At 34.6% G+C, this 8,016-nt stretch overlaps 1 long non-coding RNA gene across 1 annotated transcript; it reads right to left on the bottom strand.

Annotated features, from left to right (window-relative positions):
• Positions 1 to 682: 682 nt before the first annotated feature.
• LOC143588205 (uncharacterized) lies at positions 683 to 1,608 on the bottom strand. The gene is made up of 3 exons (XR_013145062.1): positions 1,543 to 1,608; positions 1,133 to 1,211; positions 683 to 759 (listed from the first exon to the last, which is right to left on the bottom strand). It is a non-coding gene; the product is annotated as an uncharacterized LOC143588205 (long non-coding RNA).
• Positions 1,609 to 8,016: the final 6,408 nt, after the last annotated feature.

Here is an 8,016-nt window from a genome sequence, read left to right as displayed (position 1 = left end):
AGATCTATCAACATTTGGAACGGCTTCATCAACAAAATCAAAGTCTTCAATATCAACAGGTGAGCTTTTTTGCGTCTCTTGAACAACATCTTCTTCTCCAAGGTCAACTGCTTTACTACCAGTAGCTCTATCCTTACCGAATATGGTACACAATTTGTCATAGAAAGGAAATGACTTGTCACGAAAATTCACAGCACCTTTGTGAGACTACAAAACAATTACAAATAAATTAGGCTAAAATTTTAAAATCTAAAAAATATATTTTTAACAGATATGATTAATAACATAATTATGATATTACTAAATATGTTAACATTTCAGAAGGTTAAAAAGAACAACAATTTTCACATAGCTTAAAGATTTAGCAATAATTATCCAGATGGGAAAGGATTAAATGATGTGGCATTTACACATTAAAATAAAATTTACAAGCTTCTCTAAGAATTGAAAACCATATGCGAAGCACATTGAAATATAGTTCTAAGAGTGGATGTGATATAGAAAAAAAAACAAATAAACTAGAATAGTTTCTTTTTTAAGCATAATTTTTGCTACAAGAGAAAACTCATCAACATGAGAATGCAAGAACATACTGCACAAAAAAAATCTTGTCAAACAAGATAATAGACCATAGACCAAAAGTACACTGTAAGATGAAAAAAGATAAGATGGATAAAACGAACCAAAACCGCCATAGGCACGTGATAGCTTGTTTTCCGAAACTCCCCGATCACTTGACTAATCTGTGAATGTGTCCTCCTGAATAACCAATACAAAAACAATACACAGATAATATTCTATAAAGAAAGATAAATATGAACGTAAGAAAGTGCTTTAAGTGCGTTAATCCCTTATTACAAGCAAACAATGTACCTTCTTATGTTTAACAGGAAATCATGATTCTTGCTTTTATTACCATGAATTATCAGAATTAATGTTTACACTTACATGGCTACTACTTATTAGCCTTGTCTATTTGTCTACAGATCAAGTAAGCCAACTAAACCAAATAAGCAGCGTTCATGTGCAAATATATCAGCATGCCCAGGAAAAAAAAACTAAACTCGAGAATCATCTCCGTGTAATAGAGAACATAAACTACAATCTCATATGCTGGTTGAACATAACTTACGTGGCATAGTAGATGACAACGCCTCTTTTTTTTCTGTGATTTGCAGTGTTTGTTTCAGAAAGAGTAGGCATCAGGTTAGCTGTAATTTATAAGAGAAAGAAACATTAACTGGTAATGATAAAAGCAATTGTGCAATATCTTTTAACCCAAAAAAAAACATATAAAAAGAGAAATACAAGTAAACTAAGTTGAGCATGATCAATGTGCAGGACAGTATATAAACACAAGAAAATAAAATAGAGGGCAGTATATACAAAGGGGAAAGTGAATACGGTGTTGTTAGGCATCTAAGCCACCAAAACGACGTAATTTTGATTAAAAAACACTCTAATTCAATTTCAATCTCCTCCTTACCTAATGAGATTGAATAGGTCTACTAGCATACAACATAAAGCAATAATTCTGAATACCTGGCGATGGATCAATTTCTTTAGGAAGAAAACCCCCACCGTGACCGAGCGGATCCTCGGGATGAGGTTTGGAGTGAGTAACATTGCCATAGAGAGAATTGGAGTTGGAGCGGTGATGGTTCTGCCAAGCGAGAACCGAACAAAGCAGAGACAATGACTTGCCGGTACCAGTAGGAGATTCAAGCAGGGCGTGCTGCGCCCGATCAAGCGTTGCGATTAATCGGCTCAAGTAAGCCAGCTGAGAGCCGTAGGGCGGGTACGGGAACTCCACTGGTATGCCGCCGATCAGATATTTTTGACTACTCTGCTTTCCCTTCATTTCCACTCCAATTCGGTGATGGTTCTGCCAAGGGGAGAAATCCATTTCTCCCCTTTTTTTAGAGAAACAAAATCAGAGAAATGGAAATGGTTTATTTCCATTTCTCACCTCTTTCTTTCATAAACAAACAAGAGAATTCTTTCCAATTCCATTTCTCACCCCTCAATTCCCTCTACCAAAACACCCCCTTATAGTATAAATCACAGATGAACTTACCGGTGTTTCAAATTATTGTGGTAAAGCGGAAATTGTTCTAGCATCAATTCCACAAACCAGTTCATTAGCCTAAGATAGATAGATATCACAATATTTCAGATTTAATACAAAATTACAAGATAGAATACAAAAACGTAAATGGAATTTGAAAAGTAAACATAAATTTTAGCAACCATGTGGAATGACATGTTAGGGCCTGTACTGAGAGCAGAGGAGAAGCAACACGTAATCACAAAGGAATTTACAAACTTACCCTCAAATACCCGAATTCTCCTACTCTGACGAGTTTCTCACTTTGGTGTTGTTTGGGGTGACATAATCAACCCATGTGAGTCGGTCCTCATCATAATTCGACGACTTTGATGTTGATTAATTGCCGGAGATGGTGGTCGGTCCTCATCAGAGAAAGCTGAAGAAGAGAAACCTCCATGGTGGGCGGTGGAATATCGATTACGTCACACAAACACATCAAAATCCTAATTACCCCCCCTGAAATTCCCAAAACGCACTCCGGCACTGTAGATGCTACAGTATATCTTCGTTTCTTTTAATATATAGTTAAACATATAATATGCCTAGGGGATGTACCTCGGAACCAATTCATCATCCCAATTGACTACGTCGAATATTAGGAGATGTCGCAATCTTTTGCGAAAGGGTTCTTGATGCTACAATGCAACATTGGTGCCAAATGTAAGTTAAAATTTTTTTATGATAATCATATTTATTTAAAATATAGACTTGAATTGCAGGCTTCACCGCTGCCATTAGTGAGGGAGATCATCAAACGTGCGGTCCAACCGGTATAATAAAATTCTAGCGAATAAGTAATGTTTTATAACTCATACATCAAGTATCCTATTACGGTGTATTACAATAACACCAAAATGGTTAAACGTCTTGTAAAGGTTAAAATTATAAGACCCAAGTGTCAAGTGTCATATTAAGTTATGTTATAATAAAATTCTAGCGAATAAGCGTTCTATAAAACATATGTTTTATGACTACAATATCAAGTGTCCTATTAAGGTGTATTATAATAATATCACAATGATTAAGCGTCCTATAAAGGTTAAAGTTATAAGACTCAAGTGTCAAGTGTCCTATTAAGTTATGTTATAATAAAACTCTAGCGAATAAGCGTCCTATAAACCAGATGTTTTATGACTAAAATATCAAATATCCTATTACGGTATAATATAATAACACCAAAATGATTATGCGCCTTATAAATGTTAAAGTTATAAGACCATAGTGTAAAATTTCCTATTAAGTTATGTTCTTATATGACTTCGACTAGAAAGGGTCCTATAACACCGAACATTTATGACTTAACTACAAAGTGTCCTATTAACTTATGTTATAATAAGACCTCCAGTGATAAAATGTCCAATTACATTACCACATAATTGGACACCAACAACTACATGTCTTATAGATTACTTTATTATGATTTACATTTTAAGTTTCTTATTAAGTTATATGAAAATACGACCCCAAAGAATCATCAATCCCATTAAATAACTTTTTAGGATGCCGGTTCTGTAATGTATATTGTAAAAGGACCCCAAATGCTCATTTGTCCTATTAAATAGATTTTAGGACCCTATTTTACAAGCGTCCCACACAAAAGGTCCTAAAAAGCCATTTTTGTTGTAGTGTGGGATACCAAATCTGGTTATAATGTTTCTTTTAATAAAGGTTATAACTTCCCTTTCAGGAACTTGAACGAATGCTTCTGCTTCGATCCATTTTGAGAAATAATCCATCATGGCAAGCATGAAGACTTTTCCACCTGGTGCCTTAGGTAATTTACCTATAATATCTATCCCCCATTTCATGAAAGGCCATGAAGAAGAGATAGGGTACATAGGTTCCGCTGGTTGATGAAGAATGTTGTCATGTCTTTGACAAGCATCAAATTTCCTTGAATATTCCATAGCATCATTCTTCATTGTTCGCCAGAAGTAACCTGTCCTAACTATTCTAGAGAATAATGCTCTGCCCCTTGTATGGTTACCACAGTCACCTTCATGGAAGTCTTTAAGTACTTCTTGGATTTTCTTATCTTCAATGCACCTTATGTAGGGACCTGCAAAAGATTTTTTGTACAAAGTATCATGTAATATAATAAATTGGGAGACCTTGGTTTTGAAAGATCTAGGATTTTCTTCATTAGGGATTTCTCTGTCTTGGAGGAATTTCTAAATCGGGAGGATTCAGGATTCTACTCCAGGACTGGATTGAGGATTCTTAAATTCTCTAGGATGATCCGTTGTCACTTCCATTGCTTCTAGTTCCCCAATTGTTGGATAAAGTATGTGAATCATTGATATCTTTATATCGTCTGGGATATTCAAGGATGATGCTAGATTTTTAAGGCATATGCCCAACATTCTCCTCTCTTGGTACACGATTTATACTAAACAATTCAAAGAATTATGCCAATTCTTTTACATTTTCTAAATATTTAATCATTTTTCACCTTTGACAGTGTATGAACCATTAAATTAGTTAGTTATCAATAAGAAATCTATGTAAACTTAAAGATACCTTATTCTCATTTGGTTAGTTAGTAATAAACATGCAATTAGTGCTTCATACTCTGCTTCATTACAAAGTATACTAAATAAAAGATTTTAGAGCATTATGCTTAAAAATAAGAGAGAACTAAATCTTCTTTTATATACACTTAATAAAGTAAACAATCAAGGTGAATGAAAATGTAAAGGATACTATTCACACCGCCACTTGCATATAACTAAGGATATATGCAATTCATATTTGATATGTTAACATACTTAACTTTATTTGCAACATAGGATTTTCATCACATGGCTCCTACATTCTTTCGCAAATTATTCCTCTGAAGATGAGAGCGATGTTTAACATAACGAGGATATCAATGGACAGTCATCAAGTTATCATGATAATCTCCAACTTCGTAAGTTTATTCAACGTGATCGCATTCATGGTCATGAGCATCTATTTCTTGATTATTTTGTAGGAGATATGGTATATCCCTCAAATCTATTTAGAAGGAGATTTCAGATGAGGCGCCCTCTATTTCTTCGTATTGTAAATGAGGTGGAGTCTAATGAGTTGTAATTCGTCCAAAAAAGAGACAATGCCGAAAGACTTGGGTTCTCTGATATGCAAAAGATAATTGCAACATTAAAAATTGTTAGTACACGGTTTTGCGTCTTGAGTCTTTGTATTTATAGTTTTGTATTTGTCATTTAAATTAATGTAAAAGATATTAATAATCTAAGCTAGTTCGTTAGAGGAACTGTCTAGTTCGTTAAGGATGTTTAACGAACTAGACCTTAAGTTAAGTTCCTCCTGATTCGTTAAGGATGTTTATCGAATCAGGGGGAGTTTCGTTATGAATGTTTATTTACTGTATTGTAATGAACTAGAACCATCTTCCTATAAATAGAGGATTCATCCTCTGCATAAAAAAAGTTTGGTAATTAACGTATTGAACCTCTGCCCACATTTCCTCTCGATCCAAACTTCATTCTCTTAATCTATTCCATCTAATATATACTATATACACTTAATACAACTAAAATATATACATATAACCTATAAGAGCAACAATGAACTAGATCCGTTAATTGATTAATTAATCCTTAGATCTAAGATCTGATAGGGTGTCACAAGCCGTATCAGAGTTTTCGGGGATTCGATTGCTCTTGAATTGTGTTCTAATTTGTTAATTAAGGACTGTTTAGTATAATTTTGATGTTATTTTGTGTTCGGTTTGAATTTGATCAGATTTAGTGTGAATTGATCGGATATGGATTGTTTTGGATTGGATTTGTTATTGTTAAGGTATAAGGAAGGATTGGTGGTTTGAAATTGGAAATTGGATTGGTTTGTGTTATTTTTTGGTTTGTATCTAGATTTGGCCGAAACAGGGGTTTTCGTTTTGGTTAAATTGGTTGTGTGTTAAGGATAATAGGTTTACGGAATGTTAGATTTGGATTCGCGATGATGTTGCGAGTATTTTGATAGGTTAAGTAAACGATTTGGTAAAATATTGACGTAGTATTACGGATTTGTGACTTGTTTGAATGTTCATACGTTTTACAGAAATCTGGAAATGTATGATGAAGGTTTGAAGATTTGAAGATCTTCATCTGATTGTTGAAGATTCGTTAAAATCTCAGTTAGTTCTTTAGTTTAATTCGCTAATTCTTGTTCTAATTCGTTACATATTCTCATTCGTGTCTTCTAATTCGTGAGACACATGTCCACTTCGTTAACTTTAATTGTAACAAACTTTTGCCATGTGGCAATAGTTGTCAGAGTTTGTTATAACCGTTATAACAACCTGATTCGTTATAGTTGATTCATTATCAACTGTAGCAAGTTCGTTATCTTAATTCGTTATGTTGAGTTTGTGATTCGTTAAACTTTACTTAGTGATTCATTAAGGGAACTCAGCAATTCGTTACCTTAATTCGCTAAGCTTTCACTTGTTTGATTCGTGACTTGATTTGTTAAGGGGACCACCTGATTCGTTAACCTATTTCGTCAACTTAATTCGTTACGTTGACTTAATTCGTTGACCCAGTTCGTTATAACCTATTTCGTGTGACACTGTTCCACATTCGTTAAAGCTATTCCTGATTCGTTACTGTCAACTGGTTATCTCAATTCTTTAGAATTACTGTTCACAATTCGTTAACCTTACTGTTCCTCGTTCGTCGAAGATATTTTCAAATTCAATCCTTGAAGTTTAAGATATTTTCAAATTCAATCCTTGAAATTTAATTGTCTTATCATTTTTCAAAAATGGCCGGTACGTATGCATTAGCTTCCCAAAATATGCTAATGCAGCAAATGTTACAACTGGACACCGAGATCGGTTCACACTCCAAATATCCACGTTTAATGAAATTTAGCGATTTTGCTTAGTGGGAACCCCGTTTCCGTGCTCATCTAGGGTCGGTTCACTCTGAATGTTCATATTGCTTGGATGAGGTATATACCGTTTCGATGATTGGAGATGAGACTATCGGATTTACACCCAAGGCCATCTCACAATACTCCCAAGAAGAAAAGAAAGCGTTAGAGATTGAAACAAAAGCCTACCTAATATTACCATGGAATTACCCGAAAACATCTTTCACCAAGTTGGTAGCATAAAGATTTGTGCTTCGTTATTCCAACATATTCGTATGAGGATTATGGGTAACACCACTGAAAGCAAGAAAGTAATGCTAAAGTTTCAATTTAGAAACTTTAACCTACTTAAGGGTGAGACTGTCTAGGAGATGACAACAAGGTTTAATCATCTGATAGCCGAGATGGACAAGATGTGTCAGGTCCCCGAATTTCAGATTGATCTTACTTAAACCATGCCATAACTCACACAAATAAATGTGTCGACAAGAGAGTTAATGACGGGTTGCTATATCTAGAAAGATTACCGTTTGTTAAAGTACGGTTGCTAAATCAGTATTCAAAGGTAATCAACACAAACAAGATTAACTCAAAAGATTTCCATTCATATAATATCAATCATACAAAGTGGATAATCAATTTAGGGTTTCTTGAAGGACAGCCGTCACACACACAATATTCTTTCTTAATTAATGTGTCTGTCTGCCTTGTTGTGTGTGTCGTTGCTTGTGTTCTTGAGGTGTGCCCTAAATTGTTCTATTTATAGCCCTGACACCTCTTTTACAGCTGTCATTCCTTCTAGAAACCATATCCGATAATACATATTCAAATTACATATTCAGAAATAATCTAAGTGTAAAACAAGTCTTCCGGGTAGGCTTTGCATCAATCTTGTCTTTCCGAGTATGCTCTGCCATCCTTTATGACTTGGTAATGTAGAAGTGTGCTTGGGATCAGTTTCCAGGTAGCCTTTACTTGAAGAGTATAATACTCACCGGGTAGACTTCAATCTTCTTGGCTTTATC

This window comes from Bidens hawaiensis, unplaced genomic scaffold (assembly GCF_021521415.1).
Source record: "Bidens hawaiensis isolate Kalapana, Puna unplaced genomic scaffold, B.hawaiensis_p1.1 tig00036238_1, whole genome shotgun sequence".
Classification (NCBI taxonomy): domain Eukaryota; kingdom Viridiplantae; phylum Streptophyta; class Magnoliopsida; order Asterales; family Asteraceae; genus Bidens; species Bidens hawaiensis.
Note: the sequence above shows the minus strand (reverse complement) of the source record. Positions and strands in the feature narration are given on the sequence as shown.